Below are 13,668 nucleotides of genomic sequence, written 5' to 3' on the forward strand. Positions count from 1 at the left end.
CGATCCCAGGACCCTGGGATCATGACCTGAGCCGAAGGGAGACGCCCAACGACTGAGCCACCCAGGCGCCCCGGTTATAGAGATATTAAATATATTAATATCCCAGCTAGGAAAAGCAGCTGAAAAATGTTTTCATCAATTTGCTGTGGGTTCATCAGAGGCTGAGAGTAAATTGAGGGCGAGAATAATGTTGCCGTTAGCATATACTCTCTGCTGATTAGATAAGAAGTCACCAGATAATAGAGCTTACTGGCAGCTTCAAAGGCAGGCAATGGGATGTGGGGGCAGTGGGGTGGAGGGTACTTAGTGATGGCAATGGGCAGGGGTGCCCAGCAGGCTGGGGCAAGGGGTGTTGGTGGCCTCATGATCTGCAGAGCCATAGTTCTCCTGGTCCGTGCTGTGCCGAAGAACGTCGTGGTATTCACAGGCTCAGATCTGGGGCACCCAGCCTGCTGGTCCCTGGGCCGCGACAAATCCAAGATCTGGCATTGGGGCCCACATCCATTTAAGGGGACCATCACTGGAAGAGTTAGATGTGGTTCCTTGTGTTACATCACGGCTCGGACAGAGGCATCATTTAGCTGATCGTAGCTGCGTCAAATAACAGAGCATATCAACCATTTCTAAAAAATCAGAAATTATTTGAAAATTATTACGAAATCCAGTGAGCGATATGCTACCGCTTAGACTACTTGGTAAGCAGTTTGGGGTTGGTATAGTTTCATTTATTTAGAGTATACAGGGAGCACACTTATAATTTTATGTGTGTATGGATTTTTATATTAATTTTATTCCCACTGCAGTTATAAATATATTTATTTCACTGGTGGCTGTCATCAGGTGTCTAGAATCCCACTGGTTCCCAAATCCAATATTGAAGAGTGAGCAATTAGATTCTGTGTTTCAACATATAAAAAAATTGGAACATAGAAACAGAGAGGGGAGGGGCGCCTGGGTGGCTCAGTTGGTCAAGTGCCTGCCTTCGGCTCAGGTCATGATCTCGGGGTCCTGGGATCGAGTCCCGCATCGGGCTCCCTGCTCAGTGGGGAATCTGCTTCTCCCTCTCCCTCTACTCCTCCCCCCTACTTGTGCTCTCTCTCGCTGTCAAATAAATAATCTTAAAAAAAAAGGAAGAAGAAACAGAGAGGGGAGTTCAAATGCTTGCCCACCACTCACCTGGAATGCCTTACTAACCTTCTCTGAGCCTCAGTTTTCCATAGCCCACGGGGTTGTGGGGAGAACTGAATGTCTGTATGTGAAGGAGTGTGGCGCATACTAGGGACTCATGTTCCCTCTGGGGTTTCCGTTAATGAAGGAATTCACGAGCAACCTTTTTCTATATTAAACTGAGATGATTTATACCCAATGCTTTGTATTTCACTCAGTAGAGGTGTTTATTAAATATATTCTATTGACTGAATTTAAAGCACCTGAAATTTAAGGGTCTAAATATTCCAGAGGAGTGTGTTTGAACTAAAATTCATGATCTTGGCTACAGTCCCTCTCTTACCTATGATAGCGTAACCTTGAAGGAGTGCCAGTGGGGTTAATAATTTACTAAGCGTGGCTTTTTCCCCAAAGACACATGAGCTGAGACTTTTTCAAGCCTGAATAAGGTCACATTATTCTTCTTTCAAAAGATCAAGAAAATCGGGCACCTGGGTGGCTCAGTTGGTTGAGTGACTGCCTTCGGCTCATGTCATGATCCTGCAGTCCCAGGATGGAGTCCGGCGTCGGGCTCCCTGCTCAGCAGGGAGCCTGCTTCTCCCTCTGACCCTCCCCCTTCTCATGCTCTCTCTCTCTCTATCTCATTCTCTCTCTCAAATAAATAAATAAAATCTTTAAAAAAAAAGATCAAGAAAATCACATCATGCTTTTGAGAACTGATATGTAGATCGTTGTCGTAAGTTGGCATTCAGAGAAAGGAACATTTTTTTGCTAAAAAGCTGTGCTTGTAAATCAGATTCTTATATATGATAAATCTTCAGAAAAGTACATTCTGAACTCTTTCACCCCCTTTAGAGTTCTATGTTGGAGAAAAAAAAAGTTTTCAAAAATTACTCATTTTCTTTGTTTCAAAAATTATTCATTTTCTTTATAGAAAGAAAGAAACAGTTTTTTTTTTAAATAAAGGGTTTTTTTTTTAATAAACACGAGGAATCATTGATCTCAACACTTCCCCACTACCTTTGCTAAATTAATTATATGGCATAAACAGTCTCTTTAACGGACACCTCTGAGCCTGAGGAACAAAAGCGCAGGAGAACAAAGAGAAATCGTTTTAGCATCACAGTTCTGATGACTTGAATGGCAGTGGGAACCGAGAATGGCTGGCGGTGTAAAGAACAGCGTCAAGAGTCAAGAGTCAACGGAGCATGCGCATCGCTGACTTGGGTGCTGTTCTCGTGGTCAAGACCCGCTCCTCCAAGGAAAGGGGTCTCCGTGTTCTGGTGAAAGAGAAGAAGAGGTTGGGGCAATTCAGAATCCAGAGGAACAAAAAGCCAATGGTAAAACTGGAAAGCTTTGGGGTGTGTGTGTGTGTGTGTGTGTGTGTGTGTGTGTGTGTCCCGTATTATATAATGATCAGATAGACATGTTTTGTTGAGTTATTCGTCATCTCTCTAAGAAGTTTCTAGGGGTCACTTGATATTAATTCCTATTTTATCACTGGTATTTACGAGAGTGGCCGTGTCTGCACAACACAGAGGGAAGTGGATCTTTCGGAAGCTGCCGAGCGATGAAGGGACTTTTGGTTGCGGTCTATATGGATCATGTCAATTGCAAAATAATCACATTTGTGTCTAACCATGCGTTGCGTCCTCTCTGAATGCACACTTAAGGAGTATTGTTTGGAGAACGTTTCTCATTTTTAAGTTCTTCCCTGCATGTCTTCTTTATTTCCAAAAAAAGAAAGGAAAGAAAAAAATTGGGAGAATCTGCCAAGCAATGTGCTAGATGAGGGGCTGGCAAACTACTTATGGCCAAATGCTTCTGTACAGCCTTTGAGCTAAGAATGGTTTTTACAGTTTTAAGTGGTTGGAGGCAAAAAAAAAAAAGAAAAAAAAACCCAAAAGAATAATATTTCATGACACATTAAATAAGACGACAGTTACACTGCAGTGCCCATAAATAGAGTTCTACTGAAACACAGCCGTGTGCATTGGCTTCCCCGTGTGGCTGCTTTCGTGCTGCAGCAGACTTGAGTATTTGTGGCAGGGACCCTACAGCTGGCAAAGCTGAAAATACTCTCTGGCCAAACCCTGTGCTGGACTCTGAGGATAAAGCTGTGACCGAGACTGACCCAATCTCTGACTTTGTGCTACTTACAGTCTAGTTACTAATGGAACAGAGAGGTGATGTGCACATAAAAGCAGTGAGATGATAATTACAGATTAGGATAAATGCTATGATGGCAGCCCACACAGGGAGCAATGAGAAAAAGAGAAACTGGAGTGGCGGTGGGAGAGGAAGGAGACCTGTGGTTTGAGGGGAGGTTAAAGAAATGACATTTATAAACTGAGACCAAGAGATCAAAGGAGTCAAGCCTGTGATGGAGGAGCCAGTGGAAAGAGCTTTGTGAGAGAGGAAGGCACATATGCAAGGGTCCTGTGGCCAGAAGACTTACACGTGTTTTAGGCAGGAGACTAGAGAAGCTGAAAGTCAGTGAGGGAAGGGCACATGAAGCTGGCAGATTAAGCACAGCCCAGTTCCAAGTAGCATCGGAAGCCATAGATGGGTTTTAAGCAGGTGGGTGACATGATACAAATAGGTTTGATTTTAAAAAATCATTCTGATTGCTGTGTGGAAAGGGGCTGGAGGAGGCTAAGATATGAAAATACTGTGGAGGAGGTCCATGCTGGGGCTGGCTGGTGGCCATGGACATGGAGAGAAGTGAACAGGCTTGGATCGAGACTTTGCAAACAGAACCGACAGTCTCAGCACATGAAAAGCAGTGGGAAGGTCAGGATCAAGGATGCTTCACGTATTTTTGACTCGAGCAACTGGATGGTTAGTGGAGCTATGTAAAGAGGGAAGAATGGGTTGTTGAGAGGAGAAGCATCAAATCAGCAGATGAATGAATAAAGATGTGTGGGGCACCTGAGTGGCTCAGATGGTTAAGCGTCTGCCTTTGGCTCGGGTCATGATCCCAGGGTCCTGGGATCGAGTCCCACATTGGGCTCCCTGCTCAGCGGGGAGTCTGCTTCTCCCTCTCCCTCTCCCTCTGCCCCTACCCCCGTGCTCATGCACGCGCTCTCTCTCGCTCTTTCTCAAATAAATAAACAAAATCTTTAAAAGAAAAAAAAAATAAAGAAAAAAGATGTGTGTGTGCTTGTGTGTGCACACACAGTGGAATATTACTCAGCCACGAGTAAGAAGGAAATCCTGCTGTTTTCAACAACATGGATGGACCTTGAGGCCATTATGCTAAGTGAAATAAGCCAGATTGAGAAAAACAAATACTGTATGGAATCTAAAAAAACCAAAGGAGTGCTTGGCTGGCTCAGTCAGTGGAGCATGCAACTCTTGATCTCAGGGTTGTGAGTTCAAGCCCCACGTTGGGTGTAGGGATTACTAAACAAATTAAAAATAAATAAGCCAAACTCAGAACAACACAGAGCAGAGTGGTGGTTACCAGGGGCCATGGGGTGGGGGAAATGGGGAGGTGTTGGTCAAAGGGTACGAACTTCCAGTTATAAGATTAACCAGCTCGGGGAGCTCATGTACAGCATGGTGATTACAGTTAATAATACTCTATTATCTACTTGAAAGTCGCTAAGAGAGTAGATCTTAATTGTTCTCACCACAAGACAGAAATGGTAATTATGTGACATGCTAGAGGAGTTCGCTAATGCCATGGTAGTCATCATTTTGCAATACGTAAGTGTAGCAGATCAACACTTTGTACACCTTAAACGTACATAAGTTACATGTCAATTTTATCTCAGTAAAGCTGGAGGAAAAAAAGAAAGACTTCTCATTGGAGAGGCCCGGCTTCTTCTGTAAAGGACCAAACAGTAAATACTGAGGCTTTAAAGCCACATGATTTCTTTTTTTTTTTTTTTTTTTAAGATTTTATTTATTTGACAGAGACACAGTGAGAGAGGGAACACAAGCAGGGGGAGTAGGAGAAGGAGAAGCAGGCTTCCCGCCGAGCAGGGAGCCCGATGCGGGGCTCGATCCCAGGACTCTGGGATCATTACTTGAGCCGAAGGCAGACGCTTAACGACTGAGCCACCCAGGCGCCCCTAAATCCACCTGATTTCTGCCCCACCTCCTCAACTCTGTTCTTGTGGCCATAGACAATGACAGCCAGAGGCAATGGATAAGTGTGTGATTGTGTAACACTTTATTTACAAAACAGGCTGTGAACAGGATTTGGCCTTAGCTTGCCGACCCCTGTTGTAGAGTTGGATGTTCAAGCCTAGCCCTCGAGAGAGATCGGAGCTGGAGATATAAATGTGTATATTAAGTCATTGGGATTCAGTCATGGGCCTAGATGACGGTAAGGAGAGCTTATAAAAAGAACAAAGAAGATAAGAAAGCCCAGGATCATGCTTGGAGTTATTCCAACAACATTCCAAAAAATGTTGGGTGGGTGGGATAATCTTTATCAAAATTGTGTTACTGGGATTATTTAGGAGCAGGAAACATAAGGAAGAAGTACTCTTTTTATAGACCACATTGATCCAAAATAGACAGCCTTCTTCAACTGCTCCCACTTACATAATGAAGTAAGAGGCAGTAGGTAAAGCTGCCTGGCTCCACTACGAAGCTGTGTGACCTCGGGTAAGTTACTTAACCTCTCTGTTCCTTAGTTTCTCTACCTGTGAAATGGGGGTGAGAGTAATAAGACTGATTACATAGGGTTGCTGTGAAGGTCTGCCATGTAGTAAGTGTTATATACAGGTCTAATATCATTATTCCTTCTCTCAATGGCTACCTTATTCTAGAAAGGATCTGCAGTAACTTGCTCTTATTGGTCCCTACTTAATTTAGACCCTCTACTCTGTCAGTTTGGCTCACACTAAAATGAAGCTCAGTTTAACTGACCCTGTTGCTCCTCTCATCAGAACATTACCCCACCTTCTCACAACAATGCAAATGGTGTATCCCATTTAAGAAGCTTCCAGCTCCACCGCTGTAAAACCTCCTCATGCTCCTATCTACACACCCCGGTTGGGAATTCCATGCCTTTGACTCCTCTGCTTGAATTATGTGTGCTGTATCTAGCTCTCTTAAGCCCACTGAGGGCACCAGAGCCTTTATCTTTGATCTAATTTCCAGAAGTGACTGATCTGACCTACATGGAAAGCATCAGATGATATGTAACTACCCAAGAAATCAGTTAATTCCATCTGCACTTTGCCTCTCAAGAAAGCTTACTCTTTAATGGCCAATTTTCATGGAAAGGACTTAGTCTAATATTCCTCTTCATTGGGTTCAAGTGAGGTTTACTTCTCTTTGTTTTGTTCTGGTTTTCATTTAATTGAGTGTCATTGTAGACTCATTGATTTTAACATATTTGGTACATTTCAGGCAATTATCATTCCACGAATTTTTGCTGTTCACACTGTCCTACCTTTGATCAGTAGCAACTCCTTCAAGCTGGTTTCTTTATCCTCTGGACATACTCCTCCTTGTCTTTGATATAGCTGAGGCAAGATGTCCTGGCTCACATTGTCCCTTCCCTGCCCCAGACCTTGGATCTACCAAATCCACAAGGATCTCTGGTCCCTTTTAGTGGGAGGTAGCATTTAGACACCAAACCCCTTTCTCTGAAGATTGATTATTAAAGGGAAAGAAAATGAAACTTTTGTCTTGCATTTCCAGTACGAACTCTATTTTGGGGTAACCAAGGAGCCCCAGAAGATGAAGGGAAGCTCTTCTGTTTTTGTTTTTTTTTTGTTTTTTAAGCTCTTCTTTACTGAGGAATTCCAGCTAGTGTTTGTAGACAGGAAGGAATGATAGAACTGGAAAACTAGCATTTTGTAGGGTAGAAAGCCTTATTGTGGAGAACTCAGGCTGTCACCACCTTAAACCAGTGATCAGCTTCAGTATGACTGATAGCAGGACAATGACATGTTAATATGTTAGATGTGATCGTGGTGCTGGAATCATGAAGAAAAGTGTCTTTTTTTTTTAAGATTTTATTTATTTATTTGACAGAGAGATAGAGAGCACAAGTAGGCAGAGCGGCAGGCAGAGGGAGAGGGAGAAGCAGGCTCCCCGCTGAGCAGGGAGCCTGACGTGGGGCTCGATCCCAGGACCCTGGGATCATGAGCCGAAGGCAGCCGCTTAACCCACTGAGCCACCCAGGCGCCCCAAGAAAAATGTCCTTATCTTTTTTTTTTGAACCGCTCTTACTGCGATATAATTTATGTACCATTCAATTCGCCCATTTAAAGTGCAAAATTCAATGGCTCTTAGTATATTCACATAGTTGTGCATCCATCTCCACAATCCATTTTAGAACTTTAGAATATTTTCATAACCCCCAAAAGAAACCCCACACCCCTTAACCGTCACCCGCTAGTGCCCCCAGCCCCCAGCCCCTGGCGACACCTCATTTACTTTCTGTCTATAGACTTGCCTATTCTGAACATGGAATCAAGCAATATGTGGTCCTCTGTGGTAACTGGCTTCTTTCACTTAGCATACTATTTTTAAGGTTCCCCACGTCATAGCATGTATCAGAATTTTATTCCTTTTTATGGCTGAATGATACTCCATTGTGTGGAGGCATCACATTTTGTTTGGCTACTCATCAGTTCATGGACATCTGGGTTGTTTTTATCTTTTGACTATTGTGAATAGTACCGCTATGAACATTCATGTCAACTATTTGAGCACCCGGTTTCAATTTTCGGCTATACACCTAAGAGTGAAATTGCAGGGTCATATGGTAATTCTGTGTTTAACTGTTTGAGGAACTGCCAGACTATTTTCCAAAGCAGTGGCACCATTTTCAATTCCCGCCAGCAGTGAATGAGGGTTGTAATTTCTCCACATTCTCACCAACATTTGTCTTACCTGTCTTTTTGATTATGGCCATCCTAGTGGATATGAAGTGGTATCTCACTGTGGTTTTCATATGCTTTTCCCCCGATGGCTAATGATGCTGATCAATCATCTTTTCATGTGTTTGTTAGCCCTTTGTATATCTTCTGTGGAGAAGTATCTATTCAGATCCTTTGCTTCTTTTCTTTTTTTTATTTCTAAATGTACTTTGTTGGTGTTTTGGTTTTTTTTTTTTAAAGAGCAGTTTTGGGGGGCGCCTGGGTGGCTCAGTCATTAAGCATTTGCCTTCGGCTCGGGTCATGGTCCGGGGTCCTGGGATCGAGCCCAGCATCGGGCTCCCTGCTCTGCGGGAAGCCTGCTTCTCCCTCTCCCACTCCCCCTGCTTGTGTTCCCTCTCTCACTGTCTCTCTCTCTGTCAAATAAATAAATAAAATCTTAAAAAAAAAAAAAAAAAAGAGCAGTTTTGGGTTCACAGCAAAATCGAGTGGAAAGTACAGAGAGTTCCCATCCATATACCCCCTGCCTCCACGCACAGCACAGCTTCCCTGACCATCACCACCCTGTACCACATTTGTTACAAATGATGAACCAACAATGACACATTACTATCAACCCAGATCCATAGTTTACGTCAGGGTTCGCTCGCGGTGTACATTCTAAGGGTTCCGACAAATGTATAACAACATGTATCCACCACTGTAGCGTCATACAGGGTAATTTCACTGTGCTGAAAATCCTCTGTGCTCCGTCTCTTCATCCCTCCCTCTCCCCAACCCCTGGCAACCACTGATCTTTTTTTTTTTTTTTTTTTTTTTTTTTTTTACTGTTTCCTTAGTCTTGCCTTTTCCAGAACATCCGCATCCTTGGAATCATACACTATACACTATGTAGCCTTTTCAGATTGGCTTCTTTTACTTAGTAATATACATTTGAGGTTCCTGTGTGTCTTTTTATGGCTTGATAGCACATTTTGTCTCAGTACTGAATAATATTCCATTGTCTAGATGTATCATAGTTTATCCGTTTACCTACTGAAGGACATCCTGGTTGCTTTCAGTTTTTGGCAATTATGTATAAAGATGCTATAAACATCCATGTGCAGGTTCCTTTGCCCATTTTATAAATTATTTGTCTTTCATTGGGTTATGGCCATTTTTTATACATTCTAGATATAGTTCCCTCATCAGATCAGTTGCAAACATTTTCCCCCATGCTTTGGGTTGTCCTTCCTTTCTTGATGGTATCCTTTGAAACACAAAAGTTTAAAAGTTTGATTTCTAGTTTATCTATTTATGTTGTTGCTGTTGCTTGTGCTTTTGGTGTCATATTAAAGAGATCGTTGCCTAACCCAAGGTCATGAAGGGTTACCTTTTCTTCTGAGAATTTCACAGCTATAGCTCTTACATTTAGGGCTTTGGTCCATTTTGAGTTACTTTTTATATATGGTGTGATATCTTTATCTTTTTATAGACACAGACTAAAGAATTTAGAGGTGAATATAAAATGACTGTAATTTAGTCAGACGAAACAGATGAGGCAAATATGGCAATTTTTTTTTTGATTCATTTTATTTATTTAAGAGAGAGAGAATGAAAGTGGGAGAGGGGCAGTGGGGGAGGGGGGAAGGGAAGCAGACTCCCCACTGAGCCCACTGAGCGGGGCTGGATACGGTGGGGGGTGGGGTCCATGTAGGGGTCGATGTGGGGGTTGATACAGGGCTCCACAAGAGGCTCGATCTCGCCACCCTGAGATCATGACCTGAGCTGAAATCAAGAGTCGGGAACTTAACCGACTGAGCTACCCAGGCACACCAAATCTGGCAAAATTTTGATAGCTGCTAAATCTAGGTGATAGGTTTATGGATGTTAATTCTACTCTTCTCTATTAAAATTTTTTTTCTTTAAATGATAGAAAATAAAAGGAAATGATATAGAAATAAAAATCAGAAAAAAACTTGATGAGTGAAAATGTCACTAATAAACTTGTATTTATTTTAACTTGCATTTTAAAGTAAATTATTTATAAACTCTAGCAGTTTATAATCGGTTAGCAATTATTTGCCACACTCCTAAGAAAAACACCCAATCGAACGGCTGCATCAGGGTGTCTTGGCACTGCTCTTAAGAACCAATGTTCTAGGGGCGCCTGGGTGGCTCAGTCGGTTAAGCGTCTGCCTTCGGCTCAGGTCATGATCCCAGGGTCCCGGGGTCCTGGGATCGAGCCCCACATCGGGCTCCCTGCTCGGCGGGAAGCCTGCTTCTCCCTCTCCCACTCCCCCTGCTTCTGTTCCTGCTCTCGCTAACTCTCTCTCTGTCAAATAAATAAATAAAATCTTTAAAAAAATAAAATAAAATAAAAAGAACCGATGTTCTAGAGCTCCTTGTTCTCATAGCAACCGCTAGCCACAGGTAGTTGTTGAGCCCTGGAAATACAGTGAGTCCAAACTGAGATGTGCTGTAGTTGTAAAGTATACACTGGATTTCAAAGACTTCATATGAGCAAAAAAAGAATGCAATACATCTCATTAATTTTTTTTATATTGATTACATGTAGGAGTGATAACATTTGGGACATATTAGGTTAAATAAAGTGTGTCATTAAAATAACATCACTGGTTTCTCTTTACTCTTTTTAAATATGGCTACAAAAAATGTAAATTACGTATGTGGCTTGCGTTTTACTTCTTTCGGACAGCACCGTTCTGGAGAGAAAAGGACTGAGTTCAAAGGCCTGCATTCTGATTCCTTTGCTGCCTTTTATTAGCCATGCAACTTTGGGCCATTTCTTCCATTTCTCAGCCCTAGGATAGTTGGGAATAAATTCATTTTGCAAATATTGAGGGCTCTAACTATATACAAAGATCTTGGCCAAATGATGTGCGGAATACATGATGAGAAACTGTTCACGAACTCAAATCAGTGTTTTCTCATATTAGCCCTATTGATGAGTCAGTGAAGGTAGAAGCCAACAAAGGAAATATCTTATTTTCTCCCCTAACATTTTATCTTCAAATAATGAATATTTTACAATATGTCCAAATTCTGAGATCACATATACGTATGGCATATGTTCAATTCATCCTGAGTCTTGAGTCTTTGTACGTGTGTTCCATTTTCCTGGAGGCTCCCTCAACTCCACATTCTGTCCAAGAAGTACACTGTGGTAGACCATTGGTGGACTGGCGGACCTAGTATTGACGCCCATATGTGGTCCCATACCATACCGATGCTGGTTTTGCCACATAACTTGCTTTGACCAGTGGGACATTGGCAAATTTGATAATACCAGAGGCTTGATAAGTATTTGCTCATTGAGACTTTCCTTCTTGGAACCCTGCAGCCATTCTGTGAGGAAGCCCAAAGAGCCCTGAGGAAAGGTCTATGTGGAGGAAAGGGACAGGGGTTCGTTCAGACAAGGGGTACTCAAGCTGGCATGATTTTACTCCTTAGGGGACATTTGGCGATGTCTGCAGAGACTCGGTTGTCACAACCGGTGGGAAGTGCTATTGGCATCTAGTGGGTAGAGGCCAGGGATGTTGCTAAACATCCTCCGATGAACAGGACAGCACCATTGCAAGGAATTACCCAGCCCAAATGTCAGTAGTGCCAGGGTTGAGAAACCTGCTCTAGACCAAGATCTTGTCAGAACAACCTGGGTCCTTTGGGTCAAAGATAAAGGGCTTCAGAGAGAAAGTGTTTGCACTTAAATGAAATCACCTACAACTGTTCTTTAAAGCCTAAACATTTACCAGTGACAGCTTTCTGGGCAGTCTGCTACTCATGATGATTTTAGATGATCCCAGTGGTACATTTCTCCTTGTTTACCCTCAGCATTCAAGCCTAGTAATTCATCAAAGTGTTGAGCCAACAACCATTTTCTTAGTTGCCCCCACCTAGATCTTGCTTCTCCCTGGTAGTATTGAAGTCATGGTTTGTGAGGATTCAACCCTAGCTTCCAAATCCCCAACCATTAACATTCTCAGAGACCAGGGGCTTTAACTTCTACTGTATGATAGAGTCTATCAGTTTTGTTAGCGAAGACCATGGCCCTGCCATGCTAATGAGAAGCCACTTTCCCCCCGAAAAGAACATGTATGTAGCTTGTCTATGAGAAAAATTTTAAGGACATAAAAATTACAGTAATATTGTTAGTAGAAAATTTTATTAGGAGAGTTTAAAAATAATTACATTAGCAGACTCATTCAATAAAAATTTTAGACATATGTTTGAGTATCAGTATAAATCTCATTGCTATGGTAATTAACTGTAAAACACATAGATAATAAATCACTGCAAATAGGGTTGGGTTTTTTTTTCTTTTTTAATAATAGAGCACAGACACATCTCCAGGAAGAATGAAAAAGGGGCAGAAATGCTGCCAGAATTGGTGCTTTTGGACAGCTTTTTGGTAAGCGAACCGATTCAGGAGTTTCAAGAAACACTTGATGTGCTAGGTAATCAAATTTGAAAAGTACATGGGCCCAGATGAAAAATCCCAATTACATGAATAATCCCAGGAATCCCCCAAATCCCAATAATAGGAGTCAGTTTACATTGGGCTACAACCCGCCTGCAAGTAGCCTTCTGTGTGGATGGAGGGCCAATTCTTGGCAATGTTAGGTAAAACCCAGCCATTTATCTGACCTGTTTAATCTGTTGCCATTGAGAAGCATTAAATTGGCCCGCATCACTAACACGCGGGTCCTCCGTTGCCACATAATACATTCCTTTCCCCTACATTTGATTTGTGCCCAGGGGTTGGCTCCAGGACTGCATTTGCTTGAGAAAATCTTTTTTGCTCTGGTCTGCAGGGAGAGAGGGGAAGGCAGTCGGCTCCAGGGCTATGGAGAGGCTCCAGGGCTATGGAGAGCCGTGGGGGGCGGGGGGGGGGGGGGGCCAGGGACCCCCGGGGGGGGGGGGGGGGCGCTGGGGGTGAGGTTCCCGGGGTCAGGCCTTTGAGAACTCAACAGGGAAGAAGTTTGCGAAACTGGCCTGATGACTACCTAAAAATGAGGAAGCTGGAGGGGCCTTGGTTTGATCCAATTCACCATCACCATGGAGAGCAACCTTGCCCCTCGATCTGTGGTCAGGGCTCAGATGGCCACCGGCACTGCGGCTTTTTCAAGGACACAGGGCCATTCTGTAGTTCAGGCACCAGCGAATTTTAGCTAAGGACTAGATAGTAAATAATTTAGGCTTTGTGAGCCACAAAGCAAAATGGAGAGGTTATTATGTGGGTACTTACATAACGAGAGAAAACAAATTTTCACGATATTTTTATTGACAAAACATAATAATTTAGTACAACTTTTTGCAGTACACACCTACTAATGAGAGGAGAGGGTTATTTTGTTTTTTGAAGGGGATACTATTTTTCTTAATTGGGTTGCGAACGTAGTACAGCCATGATCACACAGATCGCAAATGTTCATGTGTAAAAACAATGCTTAGGTCTCTGGTACGAAAAGGCAGCGCTGTGGATCTGGCCCGCGGGCCACAGTTTGAGAGACCCTTGTAGTTGCACACCAGTCGTCTGCGGTGGGTTTGGGGGTATTCCGGGGTGGGGGGACAGCTCCTGGTTGCTAGACACGTCCGTCGCCTCTTCCTGCACCTCCCTCGGTGCCCAGTGAGGCTGGTCCATGGGCCCTCC

The 13,668-nt window shown here is 43.1% G+C and overlaps 1 protein-coding gene across 1 annotated transcript in view; it reads left to right on the plus strand.

Moving 5' to 3' along the window:
• Nucleotides 1–2,323: 2,323 nt before the first annotated feature.
• PRPS2 (phosphoribosyl pyrophosphate synthetase 2) overlaps nucleotides 2,324–13,668 on the plus strand; it is a 48,687-nt gene continuing 37,342 nt past the window's right edge. Inside the window, exon 1 of the mRNA XM_032391152.1 lies at nucleotides 2,324–2,507. The gene's annotated coding sequence lies outside the window, so the exon portion shown is untranslated. The remainder of the gene's footprint in view (nucleotides 2,508–13,668) is intronic.

The sequence above is a fragment of the Phoca vitulina genome, unplaced genomic scaffold, assembly GCF_004348235.1.
Source record: "Phoca vitulina isolate PV1807 unplaced genomic scaffold, GSC_HSeal_1.0 scaffold60, whole genome shotgun sequence".
In the NCBI taxonomy this organism is placed as follows: Eukaryota; Metazoa; Chordata; class Mammalia; order Carnivora; family Phocidae; genus Phoca; species Phoca vitulina.